A 23,908-nucleotide genomic window follows, 5' to 3' on the forward strand; every position below is an offset into this window, starting at 1 on the left:
ATATGGCATTATAAGGGGGAAACAGCTTGCCTATTGGGAACATTTACCTGAACATTGAGGACCTATGCTGCCTATTGGGGACCTATGCTGCCTATTGGGGACCTTTGCTGCCTATTGGGGATATTTACCTGCCTATTGGGGACGTTTACCTGCCTATTGGGCATATTTACCTGCCTATTGGGGACCTATGCTGCCTATTGGGTACATTTACCTGCCTATTTGGGACCTATGCTGCCTATTGGGTACAGTTACCTACCTATTGAAATACTGGTTGATTTAACTTTACTTGTTCTTCATTTTAAATATTGTATTTGTTCCTGTATTGTTTTTTTTACTTCAAAATAAGATATGTGCAGTGTGCATAGGAATTTGTTCATAGTTTTTTTTAAAAACTATATTCCGGCCCTCCAATGGTCTGAGGGACTGTGAACTGGCCCCCTGTTTAAAAAGTTTGAGGACTCCTGGTCTAAGTGGTCACGTTCTATTATTTAATAGCTTGTATTTTTTGTATTTTGTTATTCATGTTTTTGAATTTTGTGTTGGTGGTAGTGATAAGCGAGCACTAAAATGCTTGAGTGCTCATTACTCAAGTCGAGCAAATTGTAATAACCGATTAACGAGTATAATGGAAGTCAATGGGAAACTCAAGCATTTTTCCGGAGTCCCCCATGAGGTCGTGAGGGGGACTAAAAATTGGTCAAATCGATGGGAGCAGCATGGGGAAAGACCCCTGGAAGCATCTCTGAATCTCAGGTCGCTCCTGGGAACAGGCCACTTTTACGGACTGACAATAAAACATATAAAACCGAAGCTAAAATGGATTTTACTGGAAAGAATGTTAAGAAACATTCTTTCCAGGATAATGACTAGTATATAAGGCAAAATAAGAAAACACATGCTTCTCCACACTTTGGGCTATGTTCACATTGCTTTCAATGGTGAAAAAAAACATTGACCAGTAAATGTGATTTTAACATTTTAATACCTTATTTGGCCATGTGGTGTGTGAGACATGATCAGACAAATCCTGTTTCATTTATGAAGCAGGGATTCTGAAAGTCACTTTTTTTTTTCAGGGCCATCAGGCGGCCCTCACCATTTGTAGAGGGTCATCAGGCAGCCCTTACTATTGTTAGAGGGCCAACAGTCGGCCCTCACTATTGTTAAAGGGCCAGCAGTCAGCCTTCACTAAGCATTTTTGCAGGGCCATCAGCCGGTTATTCTTTGCATAGCCGTATATTGCTACTGCAATATTATTCATCCGAGGTGGTCAAATTTTCTTTTTTGTATTAATAGTATTAATACTGTAAATTTTAAACTCGGAGGGCCCGCAGATGGCCCTCAAAATTTATAGCATGCCAGCAGACAGCCCTCCGTATTTTTAGAGGGCCTACAGTGGTATTAATAGGGAATAGAATATAATTATTTTTTTTTCGGTTGCAGCATCAAGGACTGTTATTTCATGAACCCTGCTGGGGAATATAGTGGAGTGTTTCGCATCTACTCATCCTGATATGGAGGAGACCAGGATCTTCTGTACTTACTGTACAAAGTCTCCTGCCCCGGCTATGAAATCTCTTATGCAGTGTGAGAACTCCCTATGTGACGACCACCTGATAACCCACAACAAGGCACTGGACCATACACTAATAGAACCCACAGGCTCTTTTGGTTTCCAAAAATGTTCGCTCAACTAGAAGGTGGAGCCTCAGTAAAGTTTTTTTTTCCCATTAACAAAGAATGGGTATCCTAGACTGTTAATGTGCATGCACTAAAGTGCATTGGCTGGAAAACATTTACCCCTGGGAGGTATACATATATATGAAAGAATATTAGTGGTAGGCCTCTAAAAATTATTAATGTGGGCATCACAAACACCCTTAAAAAAATGAATGTGGGGGTTGCATGATGATCACCCTGTTGATATGGTGGTGGAGGAGGAGAAGGAGGAGGACGACATAAAAAAAGATGAAATCCTGAAGCATATACCCATGTTTGGGTGGGAAGGCGTGCATGGGAATAGACCAGAAAAAAATAAACTCAAATACAGTGTTTTTTTATTTATGTTCCCTTTCCCTCTTTGTCAGAGTACCCCATGCATCAGGGCCTGGGTGCTGGGAGGGTCTGAGAAAACTGTCCCAGACCTTTGACATTGTTCCCATGCCTCTGCTGCATCTGGTGTATGTCCCCCTCGTCTCTACTCCTTGATTGTCCAAGGAACTGTGACATCTGCCGCCAGCCTTGTCAGATGGGAATTTTTTTAATAATTCTTCAACTAGGGCCTTCTGGTATTGCAACATTTTATTAGACCTCTCCACCATGGGAAGGAGAGATGTAAAGTTCTTCTTGTAGCGTGGGTCTAGAAGGGTAACATACCAGTAATTAGTGTTGGTCAAAATGCGTACAAGGCAGCGAAACTTAAACTCAACTATGTGTGGCAGACTGCTAACAACCAAGGTTTCCCTGTCCCCACCAAGAAGATGACTATTCACATTTGCCTCCTAGTCTTCCTCCCCATCCTCCTCTTCATCCTCCCTCTCCTCCAAGTCTTCAGGCCATCAACACTGAACATGAAGGTGATATGGGTAGCACTGTCTGTAGCTCAGGCAACCAGCTCCAGTTCCTCCTCTTCCTCCTCATTATCACCCAATCTGCATTGAGATGAAATGAAGCTGGGCTGTGTAACATCACCCAGTATAGTTTCTTGCTCCATCTCAACATTCTCCACCTGCAAAGCCTCCTCTTTAATTGTGAGACGCAGGCGTTTCAATAGACAGAGAAGCAGGATAGTTATGCTGACTATGGCTTCATCGCTGCTCACCATCTTAGTCAAGTTCTCAAAGTATTGGAGAATTGCACAGATGTCAGACATCCTTGCCCACTTATCAGCTCTTATGGGTGCAGGCTGACCAGAATACTGATGGGCATGTTGGAACTGGTATTCAACTACTGCCCTCTGCTGCTTACAAAGTCTTGTCAACATATGTAACTTTGAGTTGCAATGTGCGGTGACATCGCACACCAGTTGGTGAGCTGGAAGTTGCAAAAACTGCTGTAGCACAGTGAGGGCGGCAGAAGCTGTAGCTGATTTGCGGAAATGGGCACACATGCGGCATACTTTCACAAGTAGCTCAGGCAGATCTCTGTAGGGTTTGAGAATCCACTGGACCAATAAGTTGATGTCAGGGGTGTGTCAGAGGTGACAGACAGTTGCCCTGCAGTGGGTTGCAGGAGATCTCTACGTTTGGCATTGCAGACAGCTTCTTAGATAAGAGGCTATCTTTAGGACCGAGCGGCTACCTCTCTCTTGCTAATTAGTTCTCTAGCCTGGGTGTATATATACCTGGTGTGTCTGAGATGGAGTCGCCGGCTATATTCATTTCTACTTGTGAGGCTTAGCAGGAGCAGCACTTTGTCCTGTCTGGAGCTTGAAGCTGCGTGCATGTTTGGACTCATCTAAAGCAAAACATTTTCCCCCTGTTTTGTCTTCCCTTGTTGTCTATAGTGTTTTGTGGAGGTTGACTAGTGCTCATCTCCTTCCGTCCCTAGCCGAAGCAATACGCCAGGGAAATTAGGGCGAGGCACGCGTGCGGCGATTGCTGAAGAGGCAGTATAGGGACGATAGTTGAGACAGGGTGACGCTGGACAAGACTAGGAGGCCTCCACTTCCCCCTTTCCCTAGTGTCTGGGCTCCCTTTCCCTTTTCCCTCTGTGTTGCACTAACACCTGGCGTCACATTATAGCTGTCCGAGTACGTTTTTAAAAGGAAAAAAAAACTGTCAGTTTGGGGTCTTTTTTCTTTTTTTTCCTTTGTGTGTTTTTGGGGCGTGCACCTTTTTTTTTTTCCTTTCTCCCTTTGGTATGGGTTCAGTTGCAGAGCTTGCAGAGCTACTGCACAGGTTGTCTCTGGAAGTGAATGACCTCTGCTGTGAGGTACAGCAGCAGCATCAGCGGCTACAGGCTGCCAATATGGGGGTCTCTGCAGATAGGCCTGTCCAGCCTGAGCCCAAGGTTGCCCTCCCGGACAGGTTTTCAGGAGGTAGGGACAAGATTTTGTATTTAAGGAGGCATGCAAATTGTATTTTAAACTTCGTTCCTACTCCTCTGGTAATGAGGAGCAACGGGTTGATATTGTGATCTCTCTACTGCAGGGCGATCCTCAGTCATGGGCGTTTTTGTTACCGCAGGACTCGGTTTGTCTCCAGTCTGTGGAGGGGTTTTTCGGAGCTCTGGCCTTCATCTATGATGACCCTGACCGAGTCGCTTTGGCTGAGTCTAGGCTACGTCGCCTTCAGCAGGGGATTCGGTCTGTGGAAACATACAGTTCGGAATTCCGTAGATGGGCAACGGATTCCAAATGGAATGACTCAGCCCTTAGAAGTCAATTTTGTGAGGGGCTTACTTAAAGGTTGAAAGATGCATTGGCTGTATATGAAACCCCTCAGTCCTTGGAGGCTGCCATGTCTTTGGCCATACATCTTGAGAGACGCCTTCGGGATAGACAAGTGCGACCACGTTCTCCGGGGCCTTCTTGCGGGGGTTGTGTACTTCTGCCAGAGGAGCGGTCTGTGGGTGAACCATCACTGGGGGAGGTGGAGGAACGCATGCAGTTAGGGGGTGTCTCTACATCATACATCGCCCCAGAGATTCACAAGAAAAAAAGGCGTATGTTTTTTTGTGTGAAAAATTGACATTTTGTTGGGACCTGTCCTTCAATTCCTAAACAAAAGGAGACTCGCATAACTCTCTGTAGTCTGGAGTTGGATAAACAAGGGGTGCATTTGTTGCCAAACTGCAGTTCCCGTTTTGTCCTGACTTCAAAGGTGGTGCTAGAGAGCAAAACCGAAAAACTGTCTGTGTTTGTTGAAAGTGGAGCAGGAGTCAGCATGGTTGAGGCCGAGTTTGTGAAAACTCATAGTCTTGCTTTCTGTGCTTTAGCTGAACCTATTCCCATCTTTGACATTGATTCGGCGCTACTTGCACAGAAAGCATTTACTCAGATTGTACATAATGTAAAACTGTGGGTGGGGTCAGTTCATTGTTAAATTATCCCTTGCTATGTTCTGGACAATCTTCCAACTCCGATTGATTGTCTTGGGTATACCTTGGCTTGTTAAACATAATCCTTTGGTGGATTGGCAAGCAGGGGAGATTATTGGATGGGGAGATTACTGCCATGAGAACTGTTTAGATATTTCCATTGCTACTTTCTCTACGGAAATATTACCTGCTTTTCTGTCTGGTTTTGAGAATGTTTTTTCTGAGAAGGGGTGTCAGGATTTGCCTCCTCATCATGCTTATGACTGTCCTATTAACCTGACCCCCGGAGCTAAACTACCCAAGTCCAGACTGTATAATCTTTCTGGCCCTAAGAGACAAGCCATGAAAGATTTCATTGCAGAAAGTCTGGAGAAGGGACATATCAGACCCTCATCTTCGCCCGTGGCGGCAGGGTTCTTCTTTGTGAAGAAAAAAGATGGCGGTCTATGTTCCTATTTAGATTTCCGGGAATTAAATCAAATTACCATCCGTGATCCATACCTTCTTTACTGACATGACTAAGAATGGGTCTGATTTTTCCAAATGGTCAGATGCTTCCCTCCAGGCTTTTTCTTCCTTAAAGAATAATTTTGCTACTGCACCTATACTCAGTCAACCCGATGTTTCTCAATCCTTTATTGTGGAGGTCGATGCTTTGGATGTCGGGGTTGGGGCTGTGTTTTTGCAAAGTTTGTCCCCTGGTAAATGGCGTCGATGCCCCTTTTTTTCTAAAAAATTGTCTTCGGCTGAGAGAAACTATGACGTGGGCAATAGGGAACTTTTGGCGATCAAATTGGCGTTCGAGGAATGTCAACATTGGTTGGAGGGGGCTGTCCATTCTATTACTGTTATTACTGACCATAAGCACCTGTCATATCTCCAGTCAGCTAAACATGTCAACCCTAGGCAAGCCAGATGGTCCCTGTTTTTAAGGCTGTGTGCCCACGTAGCATTTTTCAAGCGTATATGCTGCGGAATTTCCGCAGCGTAAACGCTTGAAAAACGCATGTATATCCGCACCCCATGGTCCCCAATGGGATTCCGCAAGTTCTATGCACATGCTGCGGATTTTTCCGCAGCGTTTATGCCGCGTTCAAAAATCCGCAGCATGTCATTTAATTTTGCGTTTCCGCAAGCGGAATTGCCTTTGTCCAATGCATAAAAAATGCAAGGCAATTCCGCATGTGGAAAACGCGTGATAAACGCGCGAAAAATGCGCGATAAACGCGTGCGGAATTCCGCATGCGTTTTTCCGGGAGAGGACTTGCATTTATGCAGCAGAAATTTTCTGCTTCATAAATGCAACGTGGGCACATAGCCTAACTAGGTTCAATTTTGTTGTCACTTTTCGTCCAGGGGTCAAAAATGTCAAGGCTGATGCTTTGTCCCGGTGCTTCCCTGGTGGTGGTGACCATGAACCCTGCCCCGATATTACAGAAAGGGTAGTCATTTCGGCTCTTGATCCTGAACTGGAGGGTGAGGTGTTGGAGGTTCAAGGGGATGCCCCTGCCTCCTGCCCTTCAGGAAATTTATTTGTACCATCTGATCCGTGCCGCAAAGTAATCAAGGAACATTATAACTTTGTGCTTGCTGGCCATCCAGGTGGTAAGCCAACTATGGAGCTCCTCTCTTGTCGTTTTTGGTGGCCGGGGTTGCATCGGGATGTAATTGAACACGTAGCTGCTTGTAGTATTTACGCGCGTTCTAAGGTTTCGCATACCCGTCCATCTGGTACTCTTCTTCCGCTACCTATCCTTAGTAGGCCATTTGTCCATGGATTTTATTTCTGACCTACCGGTTTCTGCAGGCAAAATGGTGGTTTTGGTGGTAGTAGATAGGTTCAGTAAAATGGTTCACTTCGTCGCATTACCTGCACTTCCCAATGCCAAGACACTTGCTCACGTGTTCATAAATGAGATTGTGAAGCTTCACGGGGTTCCCTCCAATGTGGTGTCTAATCGAGGGACCCAGTTTGCTTCCAAGTTCTGGAAGACATTCTGTTCTCGACTGGGGGTGCAGCTGTCCTTTTCTTCTGCCTTCCACCCTCAGTCGAATGGTCAGACCGAGTGTGTCAATCAGAACTTGGAGACATACCTCAGGTGTTTTGCCTTCGAAAATCAGGAGGATTGGGCATCCTACTTACTGTTGGCAGAATTTGCCATCAATAATCATCGTCAAGAATCCACTGGCAGATCACTGTTCTTCGGTGCATACGGTTATCATCCACAGTTTGATACCTTCAGTGGGGAGGAGCTTCAGGAGTTCCTGAGGAGGAACGGTTTGCTTCATCGCTCTACTCGTAATGGCAGGGTGTTCTGTGTAATTTAAAGACCATGGGAGACAGGTATAAACGTATGGCTGACAGAAAACACTTGCCAGGTCCAGACCTGAATGTGAATGTCCTTGTGTGGTTGCCTACCACGAATATAAGATTGAAAGTTCCTTCTTGGAAGCTGGGACCTAGGTTTAATGGTCCCTATAAAATAACCGCCGTCATTAACCCAGCAGCGTTTCGTCTTGAACTTCCTCAGGCCCTTAAGGTCCACAATGTGTTCCACAGGTCCTTACTCAAAAGGTATGTGGAACCTCTTGAGCCCTCACCTCTACCACCACCCCCAGAAATGGTTGATGGTAATCAGGAGTTCCAGATTTTGAGCATTGTAGATTCTCGTCTCCAACGTCGTTCTCTACAATACTTGGTGCACTGGAAAGGCTATGGTCCAAAGGAGAGGATGTGGGTTTCATCATCAGAGGTGAACGCTCTCAGATTGGTTCGCTTATTCCACACCTCTTTTCCTGAGAAACCCGGTCCTGAGTGTCCGGAGGCCACTCGTAGAGGGGGGGGGGTACTGTCACGGGTGTGTCAGAGGTGACAGACAGTCACCCTGCAGTGGGTTGCAGGAGATCTCTTCGTTTGGCATTGCAGACAGCTTCTTAGATAAGAGGCTGTCTTTAGGACCGAGTGTCTACATCTCTCTTGCTAATTAGCTCTCTGGCCTGGGTGTATAAATACCTGGTGTGTCTGAGAGGGCTATATTCATTTCTACTTGTGAGGCTTAGCAGGAGCAGCACTTTGTCCTCTCTGAAGCTTGTGCATATTTGGACTCATCTAAAGCTAAGTAATTTCCCCCTGTTTTGTCTTCCCTTATTGTCTACAGTGTTTTGTGGAGGTTGACTGGTGCTCATCTCCTTCCATTCCTACCCGTAGCCTTACACCAGGGAAAGTAGGGCGAGGCATGCGTGCGGCGATTGCTGAAGAGGCAATATAGGGACGATAGTTGAGACAGAGTGATGCTAGACGAGACTAGGAGGCCCCCACTTCCCCCTTTCCCTAGTGTCTGGGCTCCCTTTCCCTTTTCCCTCTGTGTTGCACTAACACCTGGCGTGACAGTTGAGCACGTGGTCCAGGCATGGTACGTGTGCAATTTTGCCAAGCTTCAGAGCCACCACCAGGTTACGGCCATTTTCACACACTACCATACTTGGTTGTAGGATCAGGGGTGAGAGACACAGATCAGTCTGGTCTGTTAGACCTTTCAACAATTCTGCGATAGCTTCAGCAGAGCCTGTTGCTGCTTGGCCGAGGTAGTGCTGCAGTGCTTCCAGCTTGCGACTGATGTTGATGTTTTGGAGATGAATGCTGAGGAGGAGGAGCTGGAACTGTTGTAGAAGGTGGGTTGAGCCAGGGCCCGCATTCCTCAGGGTCGATAGCACTTGTTCCGTCCCAGGGTCTGACTGGGTCCTGGGTTCAACAACATTCACCCATTGTGCCATCAGGGAAATGTATTGTCCCTGGCCACAAGCACTTCTCCATGCGTCCGTGGTTAAGTGGACCTTCCCAGTATCAGCGCTGGTCAGGGCATGGCTGATATTAAGGGACACGTGCTTGTGTAAAGTGGAGACGGCACACCGGGAGAAATAGTGTCGGCTGGGGACCGAGTACTGAGGGACAGGGTCCGCCGTGAGGTTGTGGAAAGATTCCGTCTCTACAAGCCTAAATGACAATATTTACAGTGCAAGCAGTCTGAAAATGTGGCCGTTTAGTATTGTGTTTTTTTGCGGATGGGTGGCTGCATATTTCTGCTTCCATTCCAAGGACTGAGGTAGGGACAACTGAATGCTGCGCTGGGACAAGCATGTGGATGCGGTTGCTGAAGGTGATTACAAGTTTGCAACGACAGTTGCAGGGTGGGAGGCACCTTCACCTGCGTCAGGGACAGGGGATTGGCGTGCACATAGAACAGAGGAATAGGAAGTGGTGTCACCCACAGACGCTGTTTCTGGACCCTGGTGTTTGGCCCAACTAGTCAAGTGCTTTGCTGTCATGTGTCTGAGCATGCTGGTGGTGGTCAGGCTGATATTTGTGCTGCCTCTGTCCCTGCTGCATCCCTATGCTATGCAAGCAATCAGCCTGCAAAAAATGAAAATCCTATAGTTGGACAAAGTAAAAAAAGTAAAAGAAAGTGAAATATTTGAAAAAAAAAAAAAGTAAAAAAATGAAAAAATAATCATAAATAAAAATAGATTGTACCCATAAATAAATATTATTATGAAAAAGAAAAAGAAACAATAAAAGCAAACATATTTTGGTATTGTCACATCCGGCATGACCTGACCTATAAAATTGTCCCACTAGTTAACCCCTTTAGTGAATACAGTAAAAAGATAAATAAAAAACGAAGCAAAAAACGCTGCTTCATCATCATCATACCGTTGAACAAAAAGTGGAATAAGACGCAATTAAAAAGACGAATGTGAATAAAAATGGTACTGCTGAAAATGTCATCTTGTCCCTCAAAAAACAAGCTGCCATACAGCTCCATCAGCTGAAAAATAAAGTTATACCTCTCAGAATAAAGCGATGCAAAAAAAATCTTTTTTCAATAAAAGTTTTTATTGTGTGAAAGCGCCAAAACATAAAAAAAATATAAATGTGGTATCGCTGTAAACGTACTGACCCGAAGAATAAAGCGGCCTTATCAATTTTACCACACATGGAACATCATAAAAAAAAAGACAATTCCCGAATTGTTGGCTTTTGTTTATTTCTGCCTCCCAAAATTGGAATAGAAAGAGATCAAAAAATGTCACGTGCCCAAAAATGGTACCAATAAAAACATCAACTTGTCCCGCAAAAAAAAAGCCCTTATGTGACTTTCGGACAAAATAAGGAAAAATGATAGCTCTCAAAATATGGCAAAGTAAAAACTAGTCTTTGCAAAAAAAAAAGCGTGTGTGACAGCTACCAAACATACCAACCATAAATAATAAATCTGGTATCGCTGTAATCACACTGACCCGAAGAATAATGTTGTTTAATCACTTATACCGCTTGAGGAATGGCGTAAAAAATAAATAAAACCAATTCTTCACCTGCTGGTGATTGTTTCATTCTGCCTCTCAAAGCTCACAGTATGGCTCGGCTCACATTTATCCTGCACTCTGTGCGGAGCGATTACACCAGACGAAATCCCCGATGGAAGATTCCCTGTAATGAGGCAGATGGAGGCACCGTAGATGCCGTCTGGCCTGTGATCCCACGGTGTCTGTCTTTTTATTAGGCGTGTATAAAAGTGCCAACAGCCACAATTTTGTAAACCTCTGAAATAAAGGACACCGCTAAACAGAGGCGAGAAGGAGTCAAGAGTAACTCTGCTGCCTTATTTTAGTTAATGGATCTATCGGTATAGGGTTAGGGTTGAGTTAGGATTAGGGTTGAGTTAGGATTAGGGTTTAGTTAGGATTAGGATTAGGGTTGAATTAGGGTTGAGTTAGGATTAGGGTTGCATTAGGGTTGTGTTAGGGTTAGGGTTGTGTTAGGATTAGGATAGTGCTAGGATTAGGATAGTGCTAGAATTAGGGTTAGAGTTGTATTAGGATTAGGTTTCAGGTTGTGTTAGGGTTGTGCTAGGATTAGGGTTGCACTAGGATTAGGATTGTGTTAGGGTTGTGTTAGGATTAGGGTTAGGGTTGTGTTAGGGATAGGGTTGTGTTAGATTAGGTTTGTGTTAAGGTTAGGGTTGTATTAGGGTTAGGATAGTGCTAGGATTAGGGTTAGGATTGTGTTAGGATTAGGGTTAGGGTTGTGTTAGGGGTAGGGTTGTGTTAGATTAGGTTTGTGTTAGGGTTGTTAGGGTTGTGTTAGGATTAACATAGTGCTATGGTTAGGGTTCTATTAGGATTAGGGTTAGGGTTATGTTAGGGTTGTGCTAGGATTAGGGTTGTGCTAGGATTAGGGTTGTGTTAGGATTAGGGTTATGTTATGGGTAGGGTTGTGATAGGGTTAAGGTTGTGTTAGATTAGGGCTGTGTTAGGGTTAGGATAATGCTAGGGTTAGGGTTGTGTTAGAATTAGGGTTGTGTATAAGGTTAGGGTTGTGTACAGGGTTAGGGTTGTGTTAGGATTAGGATAGTGCTAGGATTAGGATAGTGCTAGGATTAGGGTTGTATTAGGATTAGGGTTAGGGTTGTGTTAGGGTTATGTTAGGGTTAGTGTTGTGTTAGGATTAGGGTTGTGCTAGGATTAGGGTTGTGTTAGGGTTGTGTTAGGATTAGGGTTAGGGTTGTGTTAGTGGTAGGGTTGTGTTAGGGTTAGGGTTGTGTTAGATTAGGTTTGTGTTAGGGTTAGGGTTGTGTTAGGGTTAGGATAGTGCTAGGATTAGGGTTAGGGTTGTGTTAGGATTAGGGTTAGGGTTGTGTTAGGGGTAGGGTTGTGTTAGATTAGGTTTGTGTTATGGTTAGGGTTGCTAGGGTTAGGATAGTGCTAGGATTAGGATTAGGGTTGTGTTAGGATTAGAGTTGAGTTAGGATTAGGATCAGGGTTGTGTTAGGATTAGAGTTGTGTTAGGACTAGGGTTAGGGTTGTGCTAGGATTAGGGTTGCGCTAGGATTAGGGTTGTTTTAGGATTATGGTTAGGGTTGTGTTAGGATTAGGATTGTGTTAGGATTAGGGTTGTGTTATGGGTAGGGTTGTGATAGGGTTAAGGTTGTGTTAGATTAGAGTTGTGTTAGGATTAGGATAATGCTAGGCTTAGGGTTGTGTTAGGATTAGGGTTGTGTTAGGATTAGGGTTGTGTTATGGTTAGAGTTGTGTTAGGGTTAGGGTTGTGTTAGGGTTAGGGTTAGGATTGTGTTAGGGTTAGGGTTGTGTTGGGGTTAGGGTTGTGTTGGGGTTTTTTCAAAAGTAAAGAAAAAAATGATGATATGGTGACTAGTGTTTAGCGCAAGTGCTCGCTACTCGAGTTTGCATCTGCTACTCGGTTATGCACCGAGTATCGTGGGTGCTCGAGTGACATGCTCGAGTCTACGCACTACATGTTTTGCAGCTGTTATACAGCCAAATAAAACACACGGGATTGCCTGCCATGCACGGGCAATCGCCGCATGTTTTTTTTTGGGTGTCTGACAGCCGTGAAACATGCGGGGTGGGGAGTCGAGCTTGTAACATACATGGTTCATGCCTGAGTACCCAATGTAAACTCAAGTAGCGAGCACTTGCGCTCAAGACTAATGATAACATATTCAATATGATGACCTAATGTTATCAAATTCTGTCATGCCTGTGGGTTCAAAATGTTCACTATACCTCTTGATGAAATCCTTGAGGGGTCTAGCTTCCAAAAAGGGGTCACTTGTGGGGGGTTTCCACTGTTTAGGCAAATCAGGGGCTCTCCAAAAGCGACATGGCGTCCGCTCTCGATTCCAGACAATTTTGCGTTCAAAAAGTCAGAGTGCTCCTTCCCTTCTGAACCCAGCCATGCGCCCAAACAGTGGTTTTCCCCCACCTATGGGGTATCTGCTTACTCAGGAGAAATTGCACAATAAATTGCATGGTGCAATTTCTCATGTTACCCTTATGAAAATGCAAAATTGGGGGCTGAAAAACATTTTTGTGGGAAAAATGTGAAAATTTTATTTCTACCGCTAAATGTTATAAACTTCTGTGAAGTACCTGGCGGTTCAAGGTGCTCACCACACATCTAGATAGGTTCCCTGAGGGATCTAGTTTCCAAAATGGTGTCACTTGTTGTGGGCTTCCACTGTTTAGGCACATCAGGGGCTCCCGAAATGCGACATGGCTTTTGCTAATTATTCAAACTAATTTTACGTTCAAAAAGTCAAATGGCGCTTCTTCCCTTCCAAACCGTGCCGTGCGCCCAAACAGTGGTTTTCCCCCACATATGGGGTATCGGATGCTCAGTAGACATTGCACAACAAATGAACAACAAATTTTTGGTTCCTTTTTTCCTCTTACCCTTGAGAAAATAAAAACATTTGGGTCTAAATTTTTTTGAAAAAAAGTTAAATGTTCATGGTTTTCTTCCACATTCCAAAAATTCTTGTGAAGCACCTGAAGGGTTAATAAACTTCTTGAATGTGGTTTTGAGCACCTTGAGGGGTGCAGTTTTCAGAATGGTGCAACTTTTGGGTATTTTTTGTTATAAAGACCCCTCAAAGTCACTTCAAATGTCATGTGGTCTCTAAAACATTGATTTTGTAAATTTTGTTGGAAAAATGAGAAATCGCTAATTTTTTATGTTAATAAACACCTAAAGGGTTAATAAGCACCTGAAGGGTTAACCCCTTTAAAGCCTGAAGAGTATTAGTATGCCCCAGGCCATCACCCCGGATCAGTGAGGGCTCCGGCGCTGATTCTTACAGCTGACATGTGCCCGCAACAGCCGCGGGTGGAATCGCGATCCACCCGCTGCTGTTAACCAATTAAACGCCGCTGTCAATCTTTGACAGCGGCATTTAACAGCGCCACGCCAGATGCGCGGCCTTAGCCCCGCTCATCAGTGATCCCGTCACATGATAGCGGGTCACTAATGGGTGGGCATGGCAACCCGGAGTCTGCAGCAGACCCCTATGGTTGTCATGTCTCGCTAGCTATGATCGCCACCTAGTGGTCGGCGCTCATAGCACAGGAGCATTTCTGCTACATAGAGGTGATCTCCTCCTCGCCTGTATGCAGTAGAAACGATCAGAAAATTGCAGCTTCTAGTCTCCTACGGAGACTATTGAAGCATGCAGAAAGTGTAAAAAATTGTTTTAACCCCTTAATAACATCTGACGTACTAATACGCGTCTGTGCCCTGGGACTTAAGAGCCAGACCCGTATTAGTACGTCATCGCGATCGCGCGCGCACACAGACTGTGCGGGCGCGATCGCCGCCGGGTGTCAGCTGATTGTCACAGCTGACACCCGGTACTATGTGCAGGGAGCGGTCTTGCACCGCTCCCAGCACATTAACCCCCGCGATGCTGCGATCGAAGTCGATCGAAGTCGATCGCGGCATTGCGGGGGCAAGGGGAGGTGATCGCAGATACTCACCTCCTCTTCCGGCTTCCAGCGCAGTCTGCAAAGGCTTCCCGGGTGTTGCCATGACGACCCGATGTCGTTATGACAACATCCGGGTCACCAGAGAGCAGGAAGATTGCTTGGACATGCGCAGTGCATCTCCAAGCAATCTTCACACTGTGCACTTCTGACAGCCTTCATGGCATAGGGATGGTGCTCCATTCCTGTGCCATGCAGGCGATCAGAAAAAAAAAAGTGAAAGTCCCAGAGTGGGACAAAGTAATAAAGTGTATAAACTGTGTGAAAGTGGGAAAAAAAAAAAAAAAAAAAAATGTGCAAAAATATTATAAAAAAATAAAAAAAATAATACACCAAAAATAAAAATATAATGTACCCATCAATAAATATTATTATAAAAAAAATAAAAAAAAAACAATAAAAGTACACATATTTGGTATCGCCGCGTCCGGAACAACCTGACCTATAAAACGGTCCCACTAGTTAACCCCTTCAGTGAACACGGTAAAAAAAAAAAAAAAAAAACGAAGCAAAAAACAATGCTTTATCACCATACCGCCAAACAAAAAGTGGAATAACACGCGATCAAAAAGACGCATATAAATAAAAATGATAACGTTGAAAACGTCATCTCGTCCTGCAAAAAACAAGCCACCATACAGCTCCATCAGCCGAAAAATAAAAAAGTTATAGCTCTCAGAATAAAGCGATACTAAAAAATATTTTTTTCTATAAAATAGCTTTTATTGTGTATAAGCGCCAAAACATAGAAAAATGATACAAATGTGGTACCGCTGTAAACGTACTGACCCGAAGAGTAAAGCTGCCTTATCAATTTTACCACACGCGGAACAGAATAAAAAAAAAAAAAAAAAAAAACAATTCCTGAATTGTTGGTTTTTGTTTATTCTGCCTCCCAAAAATCGGAATAGAAAGCGATCAAAAAATGTCACGTGCCTGAAAATGGCACCAATAACAACGTCAAGTCATCCCGCAAAAAACGAGCCGTCACATGACTGTCTGCCAAAATCTGGAAAAATTATAGCTCTCAAAATATGGCGATGCAAAAACTAGATTTTATAAAAAATGCGTCTTTTAGTGTGTGACAGCTGTCAGTCATAAAAACCCCATATGATTCTGGCATTGCTGTAATCGCACCGACCCGAAGAATAAAGTCGTCTAATCACTTATACCGCACAAGGAACGGCGTCAAAAATAAACTCTTGGGTTAGGATTGGGCTAGGGTTAGGGCTGGGTTTGGGGCTAGGGTTGTGCTGGGGCTAGGGTTGTGCTGGGGCTAGGGTTGTGCTGGGGCTAGGGTTGTGCTAGGGTTAGGGCTGGGGTTGGGATTTTTTTCAAAAGTAAGAAAAAAAGATAACGATATGGCGACTAGTGTTGAGAGCAAGTGCTTGCTACTTGAGTTTGCATCGGGTGCTCTGGTATGCATTGAGTATCGTGGGTATTTGAGTGACATGCTCGAGTCTCTGCCCCATATGCTTCGCGGCCAAAAAACTTTACGGGGATTGCCTGCCATGCACGAGCGATCCCCGCATGTTTTTTTTTGGGTGTCTAATAACCGTGAAACATGCGGAGCAGGGACTCGAGCATGTCACTCGAGCACACGCTGTACATGGTGCATACCTGAGTACCCGATGCAAACTCAAGTAGCGAGCACTTGCGCTCAAGAATAATGACAACTTATTCAATATGATGACCTAATGTAAACAAATAATGTGCCGTACCTCTGGGTTCAAAATGTTCACTATACACCTTAATAAAATCCTTGAGGGGTATAGTTTCCAAAATGGGGTCACTTGTGGGGGAGCTCCAATGTTTGGGCACACAGGGACTCTCTAAATGCAACATGGTATCCGCTAACAAATTGAATGGAAAATCGGCTCAAATTGTTAGCGGACACCACATTGCATTTGGAGAGCCCCTCTGTGCCCAAACTTTGGAGCTCCCCCACAAGTGACCCCATTTTGGAAACTAGACCCCCCAAGGCACCTTTCTAGATGCATAGTGAGCACTTGGAACCCCCAGGTGCTTCACAAATTGATTCGTAAAAATGAAAAAGTGAAAAAAAAAACACTTTTTCATTTTTATGAATCAATTTGTGAAGCACCTGGGGTTCCAAGTGCTCACTATGAATCTAGATAGGTGCCTTGGGGGGTCTAGTTTCCAAAATGGGGTCACTTGTGGGGGAGCTCCAATGTTTGGGCACACAGGGACTCTCTAAATGCAACATGGTATCCGCTAACAAATTGAATGGAAAATCGGCTCAAATTGTTAGCGGACACCACATTGCATTTGGAGAGCCCCTCTGTGCCCAAACTTTGGAGCTCCCCCACAAGTGACCCCATTTTGGAAACTAGACCCCCCAAGGCACCTTTCTAGATGCATAGTGAGCACTTGGAACCCCCAGGTGCTTCACAAATTGATTCGTAAAAATGAAAAAGTGAAAAAAAAAACACTTTTTCATTTCTATGAATCAATTTGTGAAGCACCTGGGGTTCCAAATGCTCACTATGAATCTAGATAGGTGCCTTGGGGGGTCTAGTTTCCAAAATGGGGTCACTTGTGGGGGAGCTCCAATGTTTGGGCACACAGGGACTCTACAAATGCAACATGATATCCGCTAACAAATTGTCGGCTCAAATTGTTAGCGGATATCATGTTGCATTTGGAGAGTCCCTGTGCGCCCAAACATTGGAGCTCCCCCACAAGTGACCCCATTTTGGAAACTAGACCCCCCAAGGCACCTATCTAAATGCATAGTGAGCACTTGGAACCCCAGGTGCTTCACAAATTGATTCATAAAAATGAAAAAGTGTTTTTTTTTTCACTTTTTCATTATTACGAATCAATTTGTGAAGCACCTGGGGGTTCCAAGTGCTCACTATGCATCTAGAAAGGTGCCTTGGGGGGTCTAGTTTCCAAAATGGGGTCACTTGTGGGGGAGCTCCAATGTTTGGGCACACAGGGACTCTCTAAATGCAACATGGTATCCGCTAACAAATTGAATGGAAAATCGGCTCAAATTGTTAGCGGACACCACATTGCGTTTGGAGAGCCCCTCTGTGCCCAAACTTTGGAGCTCCCCCACAATTGACCCCATTTTGGAAACTAGACCCCCCAAGGCACCTTTCTAGATGCATAGTGAGCACTTGGAACCCCCAGGTGCTTCACAAATTGATTTGTAAAAATGAAAAAGTGAAAAAAAAAAACACTTTTTCATTTTTATGAATCAATTTGTGAAGCACCTGGGGTTCCAAGTGCTCACTATGAATCTAGATAGGTGCCTTGGGGGGTCTAGTTTCCAAAATGGGGTCACTTGTGGGGGAGCTCCAATGTTTGGGCACACAGGGACTCTCCAAATGCAACATGATATCCGCTAACAAATTGTCGGCTCAAATTGTTAGCGGATATCATGTTGCATTTGGAGAGTCCCTGTGTGCCCAAACATTGGAGCTCCCCCACAAGTGACCCCATTTTGGAAACTAGACCCCCCAAGGCACCTATCTAGATGCATAGTGAGCACTTGGAACCCCAGGTGCTTCACAAATTGATTCATAAAAATGAAAAAGTGTTTTTTTTTTTCACTTTTTCATTATTACGAATCAATTTGTGAAGCACCTGGGGGTTCCAAGTGCTCACTATGCATCTAGAAAGGTGCCTTGGGGGGTCTAGTTTCCAAAATGGGGTCACTTGTGGGGGAGCTCCAAAGTTTGGGCACAGAGGGGCTCTCCAAACGCAATGTGGCGTCCGCTAACAATTTGAGCCGATTTTCCATTCAATTTGTTAGCGGATACCATGTTGCATTTAGAGAGTCCCTGTGTGCCCAAACATTGGAGCTCCCCCACAAGTGACCCCATTTTGGAAACTAGACCACCCAAGGCGCCTATCTAGATGCATAGTGAGCACTTGGAACCCTCAGGTGCTTCACAAATTGATTCATACAAATGAAAAAGTGTTTTTTTTTTCACTTTTTCATTGTTACGAATCAATTTGTGAAGCACCTGGGGGTTCCAAGTGCTCACTATGCATCTAGATAGGTGCCTTGGGGGGTCTAGTTTCCAAAATGGGGTCACTTGTGGGGGAGCTCCAATGTTTGGGCACACAGGGACTCTCTAAATGCAACATGGTGTCCTCTAACAAATTTAACGGAAAATCAGCTCAAATTGTTAGCGACACCATGTTGCGTTTGGAGAGCCGCTGTGTGCCCAAACATTGGAGCTCCCCCACAAGTGACCCCATTTTGGAAACTAGACCCCCCAAGGCACCTATCTAGATGCATTGTGAGCACTTGGAACCCTCAGGTGCTTCACAAATTGATTCATAAAAATGAAAAAGTGTTTTTTTTTTTCACTTTTTCATCGTTACGAATCAATTTGTGAAGCATCTGGGGGTTCCAAGTGCTCACTATGCATCTAGATAGGTGCCTTGGGGGGTCTAGTTTCCAAAATGGGGTCACTTGTGGGGGAGCTCCAATGTTTGGGCACACAGGGACTCTCTAAATGCAACATGGTGTCCTCTAACAAATTTAACGGAAAATCGGCTCAAATTGTTAGCGACACCATGTTGCGTTTGGAGAGCCGCTGTGTGCCCAAACATTGGAGCTCCCCCACAAGTGACCCCATTTTGGAAACTAGACCCCCCAAGGCACCTATCTAGATGCATTGTGAGCACTTGGAACCCTCAGGTGCTTCACAAATTGATTCATAAAAATGAAAAAGTGTTTTTTTTTTTCACTTTTTCATTGTTACGAATCAATTTGTGAAGCACCTGGGGGTTCCAAGTGCTCACTATGCATCTAGAAAGGTGCCTTGGGGGGTCTAGTTTCCAAAATGGGGTCACTTGTGGGGGAGCTCCAAAGTTTGGGCACACATGGGCTCTCCAAACACAACATGGCGTCCGCTAATTATTCAAGCAAATTTTACAATCAAAAAGTCAAATGGCGCTCCTTCCCTTCCGAGCCCTGCCGTGCGCCCAAACAGTGTTTTTTCCCCAAATATTGGGTATCTGCGTGCCCAGGGGAAATTGCACAACAAATTTTGGGGTCCATTTTTTCTTGTTACCCCTGTGAAAATAAAAAAAATTGGGTCTAAAGTAACATTTTTGTGAAAAAAGTTAAATGTTCATTTTTTTCTTCCACATTCAAAAAATTCCTGTGAAGCACCTGAAGGGTTAATAAAGTTCTTGAATGTGGTTTTGAGCACCTTGAGGGGTGCAGTTTTTAGAATGGTGTCACTTTTGGGTATTTTCTGTCATAAAGACCTCTCAAAGTGACTTCAAATGTGATGTGGTCCCTAAAAAAATGGTTTTGTAAATTTTGTTGGAAAAATGAGAAATCGCTGGTCAACTTTTAACCCTTATAGCTCCCTAACAAAAAAAAATTTTGGTTCCAAAATTGTGCTGATGTAAAGTAGACATGTGGGAAATGTTATTTATTAACTCTTTTGTGTGACATATCGCTCTGATTTCAGGGCTTAAAAATTCAAATTTTGAAAATTGCAAAATTTTCAAAATTTTTGCCAAATTTCCGTTTTTTTCACAAATAAACGCAAGTGATATCGAAGAAATTTTTCCACAATCATGAAGTACAATATGTCACGAAAAAATAATCTCAGAATCAGGGGGATCGGTTGAAGCGTTCCAGAGTAATTACCTCATAAAGTGACAGTGGTCAGAATTGTAAAAATTGGCCCGGTCATTAACGTGCAAACCACCCGCGGGGCTTAAGGGGTTAAAAATATAAAAAATATATATATATACAATACAGACCAAAAGTTTGGACAGACCTTCTCATTTAAAGATTTTTCTGTATTTTCATGACTATGAAAATTGTACATACACACTGAAGGCATCAAAACTATGAATTAACACATGTGGAATTATATACTTAACAAAAAAGTGTGAAACAACTGAAAATATGTCTTATATTCTAGGTTCTTCAAAGTAGCCACCTTTTGCTTTGATGACTGCTTTGCACACTCTTGGCATTCTCTTGATGAGCTTCAAGAGGTAGTCACTAGAAATGGTTTTCACTTCACAGGTGTGCCCTGTCAGGTTTAATAAGTGGGATTTCTTGCCTTAAAAATGAGGTTGGGACGATCAGTTGTGTTGTGCAGAAGTCAGGTGGATACACATCTGATAGTCCTACTGAATAGACTGTTAGCTGCTTTTTTCTTGCCATAATACAAATTCTAAGTAAAGAAAAACAAGTGGCCTTCATTACTTTAAGAAATGAAGGTTAGACAGTGCGAAAAATTGGGAAAACTTTGAAAGTGTCTCCAAGTGCAGTTGCAAAATCCATCAAGCGCTACAAAGAAACTGGCTCACATGAGGACCGCCCCAGGAAAGGAAGACCAAGAGTCACCTCTGCTTCTGAGGATAAGTTTATCCGAGTCGCCAGCCTCAGAAATCGCAGGTTAACTGCAGCTCAGATTAGAGACAAGGTCAATGCCACACAGAGTTCTAGCAGCAGACACATCTCTTCAACAACTGTTAAGAGGAGACTTTGTGCAGCAGGCCTTTATGGTAAAATAGCTGCTAGGAAACCACTGCTAAGGACAGGCAACAAGCAGAAGAGACTTGTTTGGGCTAAAGAACACAAGGAATGGACATTAGACCAGTGGAAATCTGTGCTTTGATCTGATGAGTCCAAATTTGAGATCTTTGGTTTCAACCACCATGTCTTTGTGCGACGCAGAAAAGGTGAACGGATGGACTCTACATGCCTGGTTCCCACCGTGAAGCATGGAGGAGGAGGTGTGATGGTGTGGGGGTGCTTTGCTGGTGACAGTGTTAGGGATTTATTCAAAATTGAAGGCATACTGAACCAGCATGGCTACCACAGCATCTTGCAGCGGCATGCTATTCCATCCGGTTTGCGTTTAGTTGGACCATCATTTATTTTTAAACAGGACAATGACCCCAAACACACCTCCAGGCTGTGTAAGGGCTATTTGACCAAGAAGGAGAGTGATTGGGTGCTACACCAGATGACCTGGCCTCCACAGTCACCAGACCTGAACCCAATCGAGATGGTTTGGGGTGAGCTGAACTGCAGAGTGAAGGCAAAAGGGCCAACAAGTGCTAAGCATCTCGGGGAACTCCTTCAAGATTGTTGGAAGACCATTTCCAGTGACTACCTCTTGAAGCTCATCAAGAGAATGCCAAGAGTGTGCAAAGCAGTCATCAAAGCTAAAGGTGGCTACTTTGAAGAACCTAGAATATAAGACATATTTTCAGTTGTTTCACACTTTTTTGTTAAGTATATAATTCCACATGTGTTAATTCATAGTTTTGATGCCTTCAGTGTGAATGTACAATTTCCATAGTCATGAAAATACAGAAAAATCTTTAAATGAGAAGGTGTGTCCAAACTTTTGGTCTGTACTGTATATAAAAGTTTAAATCACCTCCCTTTCGCCCCATTCAAAATAAAATAATAAAAGAAAATTCCCACATACACATATTTGGTATCGCCGCGTTCAGAATCGCCCGATCTATCAATATAAAAAAATAATTAATAAACGGCGCAACAACAAAAAAATTCTAAACGCCAGACTTAAGTTTTTTTGGTCGTCGTAACATTGCAATAAAATGCAATAACGGGCCATCAAAACATCGGATTTATCCCAAAATGGTATCAATAAAAACGACAGCTCAGTATGCAAAATATAAGCTCCCACATGGCCCCAGATCACAAAGAATGGAGACGCTATGGGTCTCAGAAAATGCCACCATTTTTTTTTTTTTTTTCCAAATTTTGGATTTTTTTTCACCACTTAAATAAAAAATTACCTATACGTGTTTGGTGTCTACAAACTCATAATGATCTGGAGAATAATAATGGCAGGTCAGTTTTAGCATTCAGTGAGCGTGGTAAAAAACAAAACAAAAAACAACTGTGGAATTGCATTTTTTTTGCAATTTCATCCCACTTGGAATTCTTTTCCTGTTTTCCAGTACACGATATGGTAAAACCAGTGATGGCGTTTAAAAGTACAACTTGTCTCACAAAAAATAAGCCCTCACATGGCCATATTGACTGAAAAATAAAAAGGCTAAGGCTCTGGGAAGAAGGGGAGCAAAAAGCAAAAATGCAAAAGGAAAAACCCAAGGTCCTTAATTAATAAGCTTCTTGAATGTGGTTTTGAGCACCTTGAGGGGTGAAGTTTTTAGAATGGTGTCACTCAAATGTGATGTGGTCCCTAAAAAAATGTTTTTTGTAAATTTTGATGTGCCTTATAGTGCAAGTGAATGGTGTCACACGTGGGGGGTATAGTGAAAATGACACCATTCATTTTCACTATAAACCCCCCACAAGTGACACCATTATGGAAACTAGACCCCTAAGGGAACTTATCTAGATATGTGGTGAGCACCTTGAACCCCCAGGTGCTTCACAGAAGTTTATAACCTTCAGCCGTAAAAATAAAATTTTCACATTTTCACCACGAAAATGTTTTTAAGCCCCCAATTTTGCATTTTCATAAGGGTAACAGGAGAAATTGCACCATGCAATTTGTTGTGCAATTTCTCCTGAGTAAGCAGTTACCCCATATGTGGGGAAAAACCACTGTTTGGGCGCACGTCAGAGTTCAGAAGGGAAGGAAAACTGTGTGACTTTTTGATTGCAAAAATTGGCTGGAATCGAGAGCAGATGCTATGTCGCGTTTGGAGAGCCCTTGATGTGTCTGTATAGTGGGAACCCCCCACAAGTGACCCAATTTTAGAAAATAGACCCCTCAAGGATTTTATCAAGGGGTATAGTGAACATTTTGAACCCAGAGGTACGACACAGAAATTGATATCATTAGGTCATCATATTGATTAAGTTGTCTTTAGTCTTGAGCGCAAGTGCTTGCTACTTGAGTTTTCATCGGGTACTCAGGTATGCATCAAGTATCGCGGGTGCTCAAGTGACATGCTCGACTCCTCACCTCCCATGTTTCACGGTTGTTAGACACCCAAAAAAACATGCGGGGATTGCCTGTTCATGGGAGGCAACCCCGCATATTGGGCAGAGACTCGAGCATGTCACTCGAACACCCGCAATACTCGTACCCGATGCAAACTCAAGTCGCTAGAACTTGCGGTAAACACTAGTTGCCATATCGTAATCATTTTTTTTTCTTTATTTTTGAAAAAAAAACAACACAACCCTAACTCCAACCCTAACCCTAACACAACCCTAACCGTAACCTTAACCGTAAACTAAACCGTAAGCACAACCCTAACCGTAAGCACAACCCTAACTGTAAGCATATCCCTAACCCTAGCACAACCTTAACCTTAGCAGAATCCTATTTTTTATGCCATTCCGTGTGTGGTAAAATTGATAAGGCAATGTTATTCTTCAGGTCAGTATGTTTACAGTGGTACCACATTTATATAGTTTTTTTAATGTTTTAGAACTAGTTTATAGAAAAAATATTTTTTTTTGCATCATTTTATTCTGAGAGCTATATTTTTTTTATTTTTTTTGATGGATGGAGCATACAGCATACAGTGGCTTGTTTTTTGTGGGACAAAATGACGT

This window comes from Phyllobates terribilis, unplaced genomic scaffold, assembly GCF_046119375.1.
Source record: "Phyllobates terribilis strain yellow unplaced genomic scaffold, ASM4611937v1 Scaffold_4__5_contigs__length_816908805, whole genome shotgun sequence".
Taxonomy (NCBI): Eukaryota; Metazoa; Chordata; class Amphibia; order Anura; family Dendrobatidae; genus Phyllobates; species Phyllobates terribilis.